A 16,825-nucleotide genomic window follows, 5' to 3' on the forward strand; every position below is an offset into this window, starting at 1 on the left:
CTTTTTTATCCAAGTCTCGTAAGCAGAGCTTCTCCAAAACTGAAAGCCAAGCTTGGAATTAAATTGTTGTTGAAACGTCGATTCCGAGACGAGCACGCTCGGCCACTTGGTGGTTGCCTTCATGACCTATGACCACCTAAGGTGGATGGAGCTTTTGTTTTCACCAACTGTCTGTCTGTTTGTTTGTTTGGTTGTTTGTGTGCAGGATATGTAAAAAAGTTATGGAGGGATTCAGATTAAATTTGGTGGGCAGGTTGGGTGTGTAACGAGGACAAACTGATTCGATTTTGGTGAAGATCCGGATCTGGATTTGAATATGAGAATTTTAAAATTAAAATTAAGACCAATTACTGCTTCATAGTCCCAGGAAGAAAGCCAGCAATAACCACACACACACACACACACACACACACACACACACACACACACACACACACACACACACACACACACACACACACACACACACACACACACACACACACACACACACACACACACACACACACACACAAACACACAAACACACGTACATACAAACACACTAAGACAGATATATGATGTACTGGTAAGTGCTTACAAAAGCAATTATATTTGAAGTTATAACTTTCACTTATAAGCAATTTCCTGTTTTCCCAACTGCCCGGATCATCAGCTGGGCACCGTTTTTTCATCGAGGTTTCGATCCTTTCAACCCAAAACCTCTCCAAACACCGGATCCCCAACCCCGGTTACTGGTCCACATCAGTAGATTACTCGACATCAATGGACCCACATCCTCAAAGTTGTGTCCAGTTGGTCAACACAGCAATGCAATATCCTGATTCAAACTTATTTAATCATTACTTTTATTTAAAGTATCACTACATGTGACTAACTTTAATCATACATTACTTTATATGATAATAAATTAAGCGATAAACACTTTACCTTGCCGACATGTCATTGCGAGATAGTACTTCCTCATCGTTGAGAGATAGGGCCGAAAACGATAGATAGCACGGCATGTCAAAATGTTGTGGACAAATTGCGATGAAATTTTGTGAACAGGTTGGATGTGTGACAAGCACAAATTGATTTCACTAGAAGCACATGCTCCCTACGGGAGCCGTCCAGGGGGTCATGTTATGATATTTATACATATTTTACTCCAAGGGGTCCCAGGATTACACACCCCAAAAATGGTTGCTATCGGTTCAGCCGTTTTTGCGGTACCTGGGAACAGACAGACAGACGGACAGACGGTGAATTATAGTAAGATTGTGGTGAAGATCCGAATCCGTATCAGGGCTAGGTTCAGAATATAGATCTTATTAATATGAATATGGATCTTTATTGTCAGGTCAGGCCAGATTAGATCTGTGACTTGCTACAGGTACCATGTAAACCTGTTTCATGCTCAGGTTGTCTGCGACTAAACCGTCTCCCCCACCAAGTTTCCTGGTGAGGAGGGTGTATAGATATGGATACCCAGCAGGATTAAAAACAACACCTGTCAAAGGGTGGTGGAGCTCCTTGTGAGCCAAACGCAATCCATATCTAGTGCCCAACTGTGTCTGCAGATGTCCTCCTGCAGTTGGGTTACCTTTTTTTAGGAGGTTGGTGGCAGGATTTGCAATCCAGCCACTGTAAAAACCTTCATTCCACAAAACCCACACACTCAAAGAAAACTGAAAACACACTCCATGGGAGTACCTCCTGTGCTGCTGCCTTTCACAAGGCAGCACACCATTGACGGGATTTGGGCAAAGCCTTTGGAACCCCACTCCTTGATGATAGGAGGAAAATCACGAGGTAAACTCCCTGGGAGAGATTGTGGTGGAGTGGTGCTGAGGTGTCGTCTACCAGATGGCGGTCTCCTTGGATTAACCTGAGGCGGTCCCTTCGGGTGGGTGCCTGGAATGTCCTATCCCAAAGAGAGGATGATCACCCATCTCTGTTATCATCTGAGCTTAAGCGTTTGGACATCGGTATTGCACCACTCTCTGAGGTTCGGAGACAAGATTGCAGTGAGATCATGGCGGGTGGTTACACCTACTATTTGTCTGGTCACTGAAGGTCACCATGCCCAAGGAGTTGCTGTAGCTGTGTCCAATAAGCTGACTCCAATGATAATTATCATTATAATTGAGGTGACTTGATTGTATTATTAATTGAGGTGTAATAATATAATTGAGGTAATACCGGTCAACGAGCGTATTATGAGACTAAGGATTCGTCACTCCTTGGGTGTCATTTCCCTGGTCTCTGTATGTGCTCCGACTGAGGCAAGTGATCTCACCCTGAAAGATGCATTCTATGCCACGCTGGAGTCTGTGGTTGATCAGTGCCCCAGGAGAGATACACTTATAGTATTGGGGGATCAATGGATTGACTGGCACTGATAGGGATGGTTATGAGACATGTGTTGGTCCCCATGGTTCTGGAACTGTGAACCAGAATAGCACTAAGTTCCTTGACTTTGCAAGAAGTCGTGGACTTTGGGTGGCTGGTTCATGGTTTCAGTGTGCACAGGCTCATCGCTGAACTTGGTATTCCAACGGTGGTGGTGTGGCAAAGGAGATTGACTATGCGCTCGATGATGGTTGCTGGAGGATGATTCAGAACTGCAAGGTCTACTGGAGTGCTCAGTTCCTCAATACCAACCACAGGCTTGTTGCAGCTCAATTCCAGGAGAATGGTATCATCCCAGCCGAAGCTGGATGTTGGCAAGCTCAAGGATGAGAGGGTAGCTGAAGAGTTTGCGAACAGGCTGAGTGGGTATTTGGGGGAGGGGGGTCTGGGTGCTTTGGGGAACACTGAAGAGTTGTGGAGTGCCTTCAAGGCTACCATCCTTCATGTTTCCGATGGATGTCTTGGAACCTACCATTAGGCGAAGAAGAATTTTGTATCTCAAGGGACACTGGATACCATTAACCAGAGTCGCAGGGCCAGGCTTAATGGCAGAGCTGAGCTGTTCAGGAAGTTCTGGAATAAAACTGTACGTGCACTGAGGTTGGACAAGGAGGCCTATGTGCGAGGAATCAGTGAGGGGTTAGAGTATCACCTGTGGTCAAGTGATTCTCGTCCTGCTAACAGGTGAATTTGTGCATTGCATTCCTCCAAGCCCATCCCTCTGTTTGCAGCAGTTATAGCGGAGGGTGCTGGGCTCTTGACAGAGGAGTCCAACGTGAAGGCCTGCTGTGTCGGTTACTTTGAGTGGCTGTACCAGGCTGACCCACCAGCCATTTAGTTGCATGTCAGAGGTGTTACTGTCCCTATTGCTGACTCTCCAATCAACTGTGATCCACCTTAGTTTGTGGAAACAGACTGTGGTGAACCAGATGAAATGGGGTAAAGCTCCTGGGATCTGTGGCATCCATGCCAAACTTCTCAACGCTGGTGGAAATGCTGAACTCATGTTGTTGCATGCAGTTCTATGCTCTTTTTGGAACACAGGCATCATCCCAACTGAATGGAAGAGGGGCCTTGTTGTCCTCTGGAAAGGGAAGGGTGATCACTAGGACTGCAACAACTACCGAGGGGTGAAGCTTCTCTCAGTGCCAGGCAAAATCTTTGCTCGGTTAATTATTCATAGGGTTTGCCACCATCTGCTTGAGCACCGGCACCCAGAGCAGTCAGGCTTTACACCAAAGCTCAATGATTGACCATATCCTTGCTCCTCGGGTCTTCACCAAACGTTGACGAGTGTGTTCGGCAGGGGCTACTTGCAGCCTATGTTGATCTCTGCAAATAGTTCAATTCAATGAATCGGGATGCCCTCTGTAGGATTCTTGGTTTTTTGGGGTGCCACCAAAACTGATCAATCTGATGTCTGAACTGTACTCTGGTATGAAGAGTGCTGTGGATGTGGTGATTCCAGCTCTGACTTATTTCCAGTTGTTACTGGAGTTCTATAGAGGTGTGTGCAAGCCCCCACACTTTGCAGCAGTTGTTTGGACTGGATTTGGGGGAGGATGTGGGAGAGATCAAGCTGCAGTGCATCATTTGGGAGTGTCAATATCTCTGTCCTTGATTTCGCAGACGATGCAGTCATCTTTCCGGAGACTCTGGATATCCTTTTGGGGGCCCTCGAGGTGCTGAGTGAGGAGTTGGAGCCGCTGGGATTAAGGGTTTCCTGGGTTAAAACTAAGATCCAGCCTTTCAATGACATCTTGGATGTTATCTTGTCTCTACCTGTTTATGGTGAGGATGTTGATGCCATCAAGAGATTTACTTGCCTTGGCAGTGATATTCATGTCTCTGCTGGCTGTGAGCCAGAGGTAAATAGACATCTGGGTTGGGCCTGGGGAGTCATGGATTGACTGGATCATGGGGTGTGTTGCTATTGGTACCTGTGCAGGAGGATGAAAGTCTGAGTCTTCACCATCTGCTGGAGCACCGGCACCCAGAGCAGTCAGGCTTTACACCAAAGGTCAACGATTTGGTGGAGACAAAACTTCCAGTTTTGCTCTACTGATGTGAGACTTGGACTCTGACCAGGGATATGAGATGGAGACTTCACTCCTTCGGCACCAATCTCTTCAGAGAATCCTTGGCTATCACTGGTCAGACTTTGTGTCCAACAAGTGTTTGCTGAGAGAGACTCAAATGAGATATTTTTTTTACCTCTATAGTATGTGAGTGTCAGCTGTGGCTGTATGGACATGTGGCTCGTTTTCCTGATGCTGATCTTGTTCACCAGATTCTCTCAGCGAGAGAGTTTTGTGAGAGGAGGAGGCCAATGGGCCGACCACTTGCCTCCTGGTTGCAGAAGATAGATCGGCATCTCAAGGAGATGGGGATGGGCCAGGCATCTACCTGGGGGATATCCAGACGTAGGCCCCTTGAGTACCGGCGGAAAGTGGACACAGCTACCCACTTCTCTCGGCCATGCTCCCATACCTGACTCACATAAGTTATGGTTCAAAATAGCACAGATTCTTGTGAATCTGAATTGCGGTCACATCACACTTTATTTGTCGAGTCTTGATCCATAAGGATTTGCGGTGAGGAATTGAACCTTACTTGTTCGTCATAAAGAACCAAGACTGTAATCGGTTGCGTCACACAATTTAAATTATATCAATTTGATCCTTCTTTATTTTTCCCATATTCTAGTTTTTCAATATGCAGTTTTAGAGCGTGAAGTCTCGCATTGGAAATAATTTTTCACTTGGAGTTGATGAATTTGTGTGTTTGCAAGAAGATTGTTTTGCAAGAACAATTTCATTTGCTTTCGCTTTTTATAATACCCTGAATTTGTAGACGAATGGGTATTGACTGACAGCAAGCAGTAAGAACGAAACAAAGTTTTTGTGAACCATATTTTGACCCATATTTTGTTATTTTCAGAAAAATAACAATTCATGTTTTTTTTGTTGTCATTCAGCTCAATATTTGGTTATATTAAATTTGATGGAGAAGAAAACAAATAATAACATGCAATGGAATGTTTTTACTTACATATGCATCCACATTAGGTAAGGTGCATGTACACGTATTGGACAAAAATTGTCTCACACCAATGTAAAGTCACATAATAGGGCATTAGGCCACCACATGCGGTCAGTATGGCCTGTATGCACCATGGCATAGAGTCCAACGGCGTCTAGAATTTTGCAGGAGCGATGCAGCACCATTCTTCTACGAGTGTTTGATGGAGGTGGAAAACGCTGTCTCTGGCATCGTTCCAGAATATCCCATAAATGCTCGATTGGGTTCAGATCTGGTGACTGAGAAGGCCATGACATGGAGAACACCAGTGTCATGGTCATCAAACCATTGGGTGACCACATGTGCTCTGTGGATGAGGGCATTGCCATCCTGGAAGACACCCCTCCTGGCAGGAAAGAAATGCTTCAACATGGGGTGAAGATGATCACTCAGTACCATTAAGTTGCGATTGGCATTGACCTTGCCTTCTAAAGGAATGACTGCATCCAAACCATGCCAGAAAAATGCACCCCACAACATTACAGAGCCACCAGAACCCTTCACTGTTGGAACTAAGCACTCATGATTGTAGAGTTTTTTTTTTTTTTTTTTTTTTTTAGGTTTTCCAGGCTTTCGGTGACATCTTGGATGCTGCTGTCCTGTCTGTGTCTGTTTGTGGTGAGGATGTTGAGGTCGTTGTAAGATTCACTTACCTTGGCAGTGATATTCATGTCTCTGCTGGCTGTGAGTCAGAGGTCAATAGATGTCTGGGTTGGGCCTGGGGAGTCATGGATTCACTGGATCATGGGGTGTGGCACTGCCGGTACCTTTGCGGGAGGACGAAAGTCCGAGTCTTCAGGTCCTTGGTACTTCCAGTCTTGCTCTATGGATGCGAGACTTGGACTCTGACCAAGGATCTGAGACGGAGACTTAATTCCTTTGGTACCAGGTCTCTTCGGAGAATCCTTGGCTATCACTGGTCAGATTTTGTGTCCAACGAGCGGTTGCTGAGAGAGACTCTGATGAGATTTGTTACCTGCATCGTCCGTGAGCGTCAGTTGTGGCTGTATGGACATGTGGCTCGTTTTCCTGACGCTGATCCTGCTCACCAGATTCTCTCAGCGAGGGAGTCTCATGAGTGGAGGAGGTCAGTGGGCCGACCACATGCCTCGTGGTTGCAGCAGGTTGACCATCATCTCAAGGAGATGGGGATGGGCCTGGCATCTGCCTGGGGATGGCCAGACGGAAGCCCCTGGAGTACCGGCGGAAAGTGGACGCAGCGACGCTCTGTTCTGGCACATGCTCCCATACCTGACCTGACCTGACCTCACATGCACTTGCCCATTTGTCAAGAACATGGTGAAGGATGATTCATCTGACCATATCACATTTCTCCACTGCTCTGTACTCAATTGCCTGTCGTCTTTGTAACACTGGGCACGCAAATGTGCATTTCCAGATGTGATGAGCGGTTTGTGCACTGCAACCTGTCTATGGTATCGCCAAGTGTTTGATCACACCCCAGGTTGAAATTTAGTCAATTGATCTGCAGTTGCTCACCTGCTGTGCCTTGCACTTCAAATTAATGCACGGATATCACATTCCTGGAGTATGGGCATCTACTCATTATTGCCCTTTGCTAATGATGTTTTTCCTTTTGAGTTCCATGCCAACATCACCTGAGACACAGTTGCTTGTGAAACATCAGCAAGTTTTGCTGTGTGTGTCACTGAAGCTCCTGCCAAACACATCCCAACAATCACCCCTCTTTCGAAGTCAATGAGTGTTCTTCTTGCAGCCATGCTCACCTTATATATAGGCAATCAGGCCGATGCAGAATTTTTATACATATAATGTTTTGCCTATGCATACTTGGATGTTATTTGCTTAATTAGCACATGGACCACACCTGTGTGGAAGCAATTGCTTTCAATATACCTAGTGCCTCTCATTTACCCATGTGTTCCCTTTTTTTTTCTCCACTACCTTTATCTGGAAAGGGCTAACATATACTCTCAACGAGTAGGACACTCAGTAGAGAGCATCCCTCTACCAGGCTGAATAGTTTATGTTTTGTAGCCCACTGATAGGCTGGATCTGCATTTGGACCCGATTCAAAATCGAATTGGCTTGTTCTTTTTACCTACCCAACCCGTCCACAAAGGTTCGTCCAAATCTGTCCACAACGATTTGAGATATCGTGCTCTATATTGTTTTTCTCCTTGTCTCTCGATGGTGAATAATCACTTTAAAATTATTGAACAATTGTATCCGGGTCCAGGTCTGCATTTTCCCCAAAATCTAACAAATTCTCCCTTGTCATACACCCAATCTGTCCACCGAGTTTTGTCCGAATCTGTACATAACCTTTTGAGATATCCTGCTCACAGACAGACAATAAAAATTGCGATTCTTAATCAAATTGATGTTAAAACAAAATATTAACGCTGCTGTGAAAGATCCAAATTGAAACCAATTGTATTTAACTGTTTATATTCCATATGCAGAATGGAGATCAATATACAAATGGTCCACCGTCACCACGGAACTACACTGAGTGTAAGTAGTCAATCGCAAAATCCTGTATGATCTCAAACAAGGAAATGAGGCCATTTGTCCCAACATTGCTGTAGTGCACTCCTGGGTTAATTTTTTTTTATTACTACGATTAAATTTTTTTTTTTTTGCTGCAGCTTCAAACATCAATCTTCTAGATGGTTTACTAAAGTCTTCTAAATAACTCATTTTTGATCAGGTGACCCACCTTGTATATCTATATCTTTTATATATATATATATATATATATATATATATATATATATATATATATATATATATATATATATATATATATATATATATCTGAGTTTGTGTCTGTGGATCATAAGCACCACCCATTCTGCAGGCCACACCTTCCCCTTTCTCCCTCAGCATCACAAGCATTGGCCATTAGCTAGGCCGCACATTTCCCTCCTGCAGCCCAGAAATTGCTGCCATATTTTTGCTCGGCATAGCTCTGAGGGTTCATAGCTCATAGCTTCAGAGAACAATGCGTCTTCTCTCGGTAAATAAAGGCACCATTTTGAGGAAACAAAGGGACATTTTGATTGCAACTCAAACAAGATAATGCATGTTTTAGTCACAGCGATTGTGGCAGTGGTCAAATATACACCGCCCAATGAAGGTACGTTAATCTTGTTTGAATGGAGCAAGCGTATAAGGTTATGTTTGTATATTTGTGATCAAACTGTCGTCTTATTCTTCAAATTTTCTTTAAAAAATTCCACCATGTTATTTATATCTATAAAGCTAACCTAAGAAGCACATTCTTGACTTTACCTGTATTCATCAGCACTAATTTTTTTGTTACTTTGACTTGATTAATTGAGATCGAGATTGAGATTATGGGAAAAAGAAAATATACAATGTAAAAACCCGGCCGGAAGTCCAAGCAAAGGCAGCGGTGTATTGGGGGTACGTCTGCTCTGTAAGGCTGGCAGCCCAAATTTCCATTCCAGTTTTTCATAAATATTTTTATAATGGAGCAAACGTATATGGTTATGTATGTATATTTGTGACCAAAACGTCTTCCTGTTCTTCAAATTTTCTTTAAGAATTCCACCATGTTGTTTATAAATGTTGTCGCGGATCCAGGGTTCGAGGCCTGTCATGAGGGGAAGCACTTGGGTACCTCCCGAATGCCCGGTCCTGAGGCCGCCAAGCACAGATAACTCCACACAACAGCAAGGTCGCTCAGCAACCACGAACACCGATTGGCGCAGCCAATCTGGGCAGGGTTATACTTCTTCGCGTGATACCTTACCTGTGAACGGTCGGCTAATTGGGGTCAGTGCCCTCAGCGCACACTCGGATTACTGCCGAGCATTACAGTGAGTGTGCGCTGGCTGAGAAAGCAAATTATTGGGGTAGAACGTCCCGTCTAACATTACATGTGCACTGCATCAGACCAATAAAGGAAAATTCAACTGAGAAAGATTGTAAATAACAACAAACAATTATTTATTCCACACACATAAGCAAGCAATCATTTAAAAGCAAGTATTTATAAGCAAGAAAGCAAAAAGGCACAGAAGAGCAGATTTAACCATAAAACGTATTCTTATTCAATCTTATGAAACAAAAGACTTGGCCATCATTCACTCAGTGGCAAAGAATAAAACAAGCATTTGAAAATAAAATAAAAGTAACGTATGGAGAAAAGGAAAGCAGTCTTTCCTTCTCTCCATCACCTCACACAAATGTACAGGAGAATGCAGAGGAAATGGATGGGGGAAGATTGGCAGTGGCGATGTGACGCAATGGGGACACAGCCCCTGAGGTGCCCAGACCCAGTCGGCGAGTCCTCTGGCGTCCCAGATATGCAAGCGAGATGTGTGACTCGCCCTCTACCTGAGATCCTTCCTCGTCAGACCATCGTTGATGACCCTTCTCATCCTTCATGGCTGACAGGATCGAGAAGGCAGGATGATGCTCGTGGAAGGAGTGTTCTTTTTCCACAGAAGCTCAACACCAACTGCTCGTGAAACTTCCTTTTCTTTTTCCTCACACGTTTTTGTTCCTTCCCTCATGAGCCTTCTCAGTCAGTCAGTCTTCTGCTTAGGTGAGCTTGTCCCATTCGTTTCTCCTTTCTGCTGCCTTCTGCCCTCTCTTCTGCTTTCTGCCTTTTGCTTCTTCCCTTTCTTCTTTATTAGCCGTTTGCTCAAGAACACTCTTGGTCCCTGTTCACGCGAGCTTGAAATATTAGACATGTTCACTTGATGTGTTAGGTTCATGGAAGAGCTGTGCCACAGAACAAAACTAGAGGGGGAGCACTCGGGAGAGTGCAAAACCTCCGCCGCCAATACTGCTGGGTCACTCAAGTGAACCTTGTATCTTATTCATTAAATATGATGTCAACAGTGCTGAGAGTTATAGTTCTTTTCTCCAACATTTTTTTTTGGGGGGGGGGGGGGTTGGAAATCACTTAAAACATGTAAAAATGCAAAAAAAAAAAGTCGAAATTTTGTTGAAAAAAAAGTTGCAAATTTTTTTTTCACGAACAATTTGGGGGGGGCTTGGAAATCACTTAACATGTAGAAATGCAAAAAAAAAATTCTTTTTGGGGGAGGGAGGGTTGGAAATCACTTTAAACATGTAAAAATGCAAAAAAATAAAATTTTCTCAAACAATTTTTCTTTGGGGGGGGGGTTGGAAATCACTTAAAATATGTAGAAATGCAAAAAGAATTTTTTTCAGTTTTTGGGGGGTAATTTTTTGGGGGGGTTGGAAATCACTTAAAACATGTAGAAATGCAAAAAAAAAAATTCTCACCATTTTTTGGGGGGGTAAATTTTTTTTTTTTTTTTGGGGGGGATTGGAAATCACTTAAAATATGTAGAAATGCAAAGAAAAATTCTTTTTTGGGTGGGGGGGGTAAAAAAATATTTTGGGGGGGTTGGAAATCACTTAAAACATGTAGAAATGCAAAAAAAAATTTTTTTTTTTCTCTAACAAATTTTTTTTTGGGGGGGGGACCAAGTCCAAAATTTAATGGCATGATCCTTGGACCATACCTAACCACTTCACCAAGTTTCGTCGAAATCCGTCGAGGAGTTTTTCCGTAATACTGTTCACAAACAAACAAACAAACAGAAAGGGGTGAAAACAGTAACCTCCATCCATCTTCGAAGATGGCGGAGGTTCATGAGAAGTGCACTCAGCAGAGTGCATACCTCCGCCACACAATGCCTGATCCACGAGAACATATCGGGCCCAATACATTTTTGAAATATCATTCCATACATCGTTTTTGGCCCTGTCCTTCAATGGTGAAGAATCACTGAAAAAATTATCGGACCCGGATCTTCACCAAAATTGAACCAATTCTTCCTTGTCACACACCCGGCGTGTCAACCAAGTTTCGTCTGGATCCGTCCACAACGTTTTGAGATATCGTGCTATATATCATTTTTGACCCTATCTCTCAATGGTGAAGAATTACTTTAAAAATTCTTGCAGCTGGATCCGGATCCAGATCTTCACCAAAATCTAATCATTACATCCATGTTACATACCCAACCTGTCCACAAAATTTCATTTGTGGACTCATTTTGCCTCATCCAAAATCATATTTTCTACACCCAGTAAACCACCCCACACCCCTCCCAAAAATTTGCTTATGTATCCATCTTATCCACCATTTGCATTCTCCCTCCGCTCTTCTGTTGGTGTTTCCCCTTTCTCCTGCTGTTCCCTTTGTTGTGCTGTGTCCTGATTTTGTTCTGTGCTATAGCTCTTTCACGAGCCGAGACCACGTGTGTGTGTGTGTGTGTGTGTGTGTGTATGTGTGTGTGTGTGTGTGTGTGTGTATGTGTATATGTATGTATATATATGTATATATAGATATATATGTATATATATGTATATATGTATATATATATGTGTATATATATATATATATATATATGTATATATATATATATGTATATATATATATATATATGTATATATGTATATATATGTATGTATATATATGTATGTATATGTATATGTATATATATATATATATATATATATATATATATATATATATATATATATATATATGTATATATATATATATATATATATATATATATATATATATATATATATATATATATATACTTTGGTTGGGGTGGAAGGGTCTGGGAGAACAAAGAGAGAGCATGATGACCTACAGCTGGCCACATGGGTCTGATAAGCATTAGGCAAAATAACTCAAACTGCAATACGTGTCCACTGGGTGAAAGAGAATGACATAATCATGGCAAAAGTTAGTGTTATCAACCAGGTCACTTTGTTTCATAGTAAGACATTCCTTTTATCAATATTTCGGTCAAAAGACTCTTGGGTAAAGGGAAACATAACTGACAGCCAATTCGACTATAGTATAAAAAATTAAATTTATAAAACACCAGCAACAATTATAATTGAGAGTACATGAATATAATTATTTTTCTTCCACAACGGCCTGTGCAAGGGCTTATCCGAGGATCACACCAAACCATCCAATCGGTTGTAGCGACGGGAGGTGTGTACAAAGCGCAGGGACTTACGATCATCAACAAGAGCTGATGACTCGTGCTTACTGGGAATTCCCCGTTCGTGGGATACTGTCTCAAGCCCCAGTCCCCATCACGGACGGTACTCAGCGGTTTACCCGAACCTGACGGCGAACGTCAAGGTACACGATGGCCTGTGCAATGTAGCACGTGTGTGGCCCTGGGCATTGAAGGGCATCAGACTTTTTATTGCTCCATTTCGCATGGATCGCTCACCAACTAAGAACGGCCATGCACCACCACCCACAGATGTCATGCGACATATCGTTTTTGGCCCTATCTCTCAATAGTGAGTGATGTTTTTGGCCCAATCATCTTCTTTCATATAGAGCACAAGGCTGTGGGTGGCATCATTGGCTGAAGGTGTGGTTCTGCTGCTGACGCAATGCCCTCTTCTGGTTATGACAGGAATTTGGAATTTGGCCATGATGCTGGCGATAACTTATCTACGAAGGCTTGACTGAAACCAAATGACAGTGCTGCAGCAGCAATCTCCAAAACAATAGTATCCTTAGTCACATTGCACACCAGGATGAACAAAAAAATTGACAAAAGGAGGTTGAGAATAAGAGGAAGAGGAACTCTGTCAAAGTGGAAGGTTCCCTCTGGTTATCCCCATGCTTTACAAAAACAACCCCCCAAAACCGGGGATATTGTAATCGGCTCTTTCTCTCTCCCTGTCTGTCTGTCTGTCACGCTATTTCCTCCTCAATGGTTGTTCAGAAATTCACCAAACTTGGTAGTTATGAAAACCACATGGCAAGAAGGTGTGAGAGCTGTACAAAAATTGTCTCCACCCCCTGGGACTCTTGGGTGGGGTCAAAAGGTCAAATAAGAATAAAATGCAATTACTGACACATTTAAAAACATTTTATGATGAAACTTTGCATGCTATATGCACTCAACATTGGGAGATGCATGAAGTATATAACGATTTTTTGGATTTGACCCCTGGTTCGTACACCAGGACTTGAGGACTTTGAGTCTTCGGGGTCAACACAGATTTTTTTATTGATATTTATTTTATTGATAACTCAAAAATTGATATTTGGTCATTCCTGGTAGAACTTTTTGCCATCTTTCAACTTTGCTTCAGGTGGAAAGTGTGGGGATTTGTGATGGCGCAACAACAGTTGCAACAACATCCGAACTCTCAGTGAAAGCTGGTCCATTTCCAGAAACATGCATCAGAATTTCTCTCATGTTTTTGGACAACTTCTCAGTCTAGCTTTTCGTCTCTTCAGGGCACCAACTCCATGTTCTGGCCAGGCATTGCTGACTGGCATGGAGAGGAACACCTCTGCAATGTGGAGAAGCGTGCGGGTAAACTGGCCCGTGTGCAGTTTCAGATCTCCAAAGACGCTTGAGAGCCCACCCTGTAGGTGTTTCTCTGATAATGTGACTATATAATATTTATTTTTTTACCAGAAGCAGAGTCATGGCATTTCATCTTCACTGGTCTTGAGGAGGGAGCTTGGAATTTCTGTTTGCCATTTCAAAAGTTCATACTTTAACTTTGCCCATTCATCCAGAGCCTCCCATTGATCTTCTCGACTCTATAGGCTGGAAGAAGTGAGTAGCCAGAGTATTGCAATCGTCTTTTCCACATTCAGGAAAACCTGGATCCACTCTTGGTGGGACAGACTTCGGATTGAAGACTTGTAAAGCATAAACAGCTGAAATGGTCTCTTTGAATCTGTTGTTTATGTTATCCCTCTGTGCTTTGACAAACTTAATAAGCAGGTCACTCATTTGAGCCTCTTGAAAAGCACTTAGTTCAAGACCCCCCCCCCCCCACCCAGTGCCAACCGACCAGAGGGACTAAGATCTACTTTGAGGGTTGTGATAAATTCCTTCTTTCTCACTAATACATTAAGGGTATCCAGAGTGTACTCGATGCTCGGTGTGATTGATGCAAAATGGACACTGCCCTTCTGGAAGGCTTTCCTGAGTGATGGAAGTGAGGGCAGCACTGCATGGAACATATAAACAGCTTAACAGTCCCAAGGAATTTGACTTTATCAACCTTGCAAAGAAGACCAACTGCTGTGAAATCTCTTTCCATAGAATGGAATGTCAGAAGTAATGGTTCGTACTCCTGATATATCCCATCGATTGCGTTGTTAATTGACAACCATCTTGTCCGTGTGGCTTTTTAAAGCTTTTTTTCCAACTGCTTTCTTTGCACTCTCTGACAATGTCATTGAATGCAGCTCCTGTTGGGTTTTAACATATCCAGCCAAACGTTTAGGAGAGTTGTCAAAAAACTTCCAGCAGGTAATGAGAAGTTCCTATACCACTTTCAGGTAAGTTACATAATTTGTTGAGTCTGAACATGCCACTGCAAGCCTCCAGCAAATACAGCTAGTGAATGCTAATTATTTGCGGATTAAGTGATTCTGTTAACCGAGCAGCCAGGTCTGTGTTCTTTCCCACCAAAACACAAGCTCCATCAGTTACCAATGATGACACTGATCTCCCTTCTGCTAACATTTTGAAGAGTCTGGGAAGTCACTGCTTGGAGACATTTGGCATCGGAACTTGTAAATTGTGTGAACACATCTCTCACTGCGATAAAATTTTGTGTGAAGTGTGTAATCTTCAGCAAAATACTGGACAAAGAGCAGCAGTTGCTCTGTAGCTGCTGTGTCTGTCACATCATCAGTGAACAGTTCAAAAGACTGAGACTTTTGAACTGATGCAACAACATTTTCTTGAATTTTCTGGCCAATGGCTCAAAATATTTCCTGCATTGATGTGACAGAGTGGTGTACAAAGTACTTCAGGTTATGATAACTCATTGTTAGCAGAAGGTTTAGAAGTGACAACAGATTTTTGTTTCCCACCTTCTTCTTCAGTCAACCAGTAAACACACAAAAGGCATTAAATAGGATTTCAGCTTTTACTTGATCCCTTTTGTCCCGCTCATTAAGGAAGCAATATGGAAGCACTGATGTGGCATTAAGGTGCTGCTGTGAGCTACCATTACGATTGGCCAATTGACTGTGCTTGAAATAAACAGAAGTTTCTAAATTCCATTTCTTTTGATGGTTTTGCTTGTTACCTCCACTACCTAAGGTGGACGGAGGTTATGTTTTCACCCCTGTTTGTCTGTCTGGTGAGTAGGATATCTCAAAAAGTTATGGATGCATTCGGACGAAACTTTGTGGAGGGGTTGGGCGTGTGACAAGGCCAAATTGATTAGATTTTAGTGACGATCCAGATCCGGATACTGTTTTATAAATGATTCTTGATTCTTCACGCATGATTCTTCACCATTGAGAGAAAGGGCCAAAAATATTACACAGAAACTCTCGGTTTGGGAACGTTCGGTTTGAGAACTTCTGCGACAAAGAATGTTGTTTCCGTCCACATCACTGGCTAATTGATGGACATTTTGATATATTTAAGTGCCTTTGTACTGTTCTATGTCTATATGCATGTGTTACTGTGCTGTACTGAACTTTATATTTACTTTATTAATAACTTTATGATGCTCTTTATGATTTTTATTCTCCTTCATAGCTATTTACATTGTTTGACCTATTAACATGGTGTTATATATGTTGGTTGGTTTCAATCAAGTTCTAGTGTGTTCTGGTTTGAGAACCATTTCACTTTTAGAACAGGGTTCAGGAACATAACTCGTTCGCAAACTAAGAGTTGTCTGTATAGCAGGATATCTCAAAAAGTTATGGACTGATTCGGACGAAACTTGGTGGATAGGTTGGGTGTATGAGAAGGATGAATCGATTAAATTTTGGTGAATATCTGTATTGGGATACGAGAATCTTTTAATTCCTCAAGTGATTTTTCACCATTTAGAGATGAAGCTAAAAACGATACATAGCATTATATTTCAAAATGTTGTGCAGGGATTCGGTCAAAACTTGGTGGATGAGTTTGGTGTTTGACGTGACAGGGACAAATTGATTAGATTTTGGTGAGGATCTGTATCTGATCCAGAGACGAGAATTTCATCAGTGATTCTTTACCATTGAAAGATAGGACCAAAAGTGATATATAACACAATATCTCAAAAAGTTGTGGACCAGTTATGACAATATTGAGTGGATGAGTTGGTGAGGTGACGATAACAAGCTGATTCGATTTGGTTCAGGTCCGGATTCAGATCTGGCCAATCATTGGGATGCAAAACGTAAACTGTTCAGCCTGCCGGAGGTATGTGCTCTACCGAGTGCCGTTGTAGTTCCACTTCCGCTGGTCGGGGGGAGGAGATTTGGGGGTGGGTACATGAGAGCCTCTGAACATTTGCTGTGACACGTTTTAACAGTCATGAGAAATGA

The 16,825-nt window shown here is 42.6% G+C and overlaps 1 protein-coding gene and 1 pseudogene across 1 annotated transcript in view; one reads left to right on the forward strand and one right to left on the reverse strand.

Annotated features, from left to right (window-relative positions):
- Nucleotides 1-16,825, forward strand: part of LOC147015490 (insulin receptor-like) — a 300,293-nt gene that overhangs the window by 1,898 nt on the left and 281,570 nt on the right. The gene's annotated exons all lie outside the window — the stretch shown is intronic.
- LOC147015491 (uncharacterized) lies at nucleotides 13,955-15,011 on the reverse strand (annotated as a pseudogene).

Source organism: Eptatretus burgeri, chromosome 12 (genome assembly GCF_056783735.1).
Source record: "Eptatretus burgeri isolate ZD-2024b chromosome 12, Ebu_testis_v1, whole genome shotgun sequence".
NCBI lineage: Eukaryota > Metazoa > Chordata > Myxini > Myxiniformes > Myxinidae > Eptatretus > Eptatretus burgeri.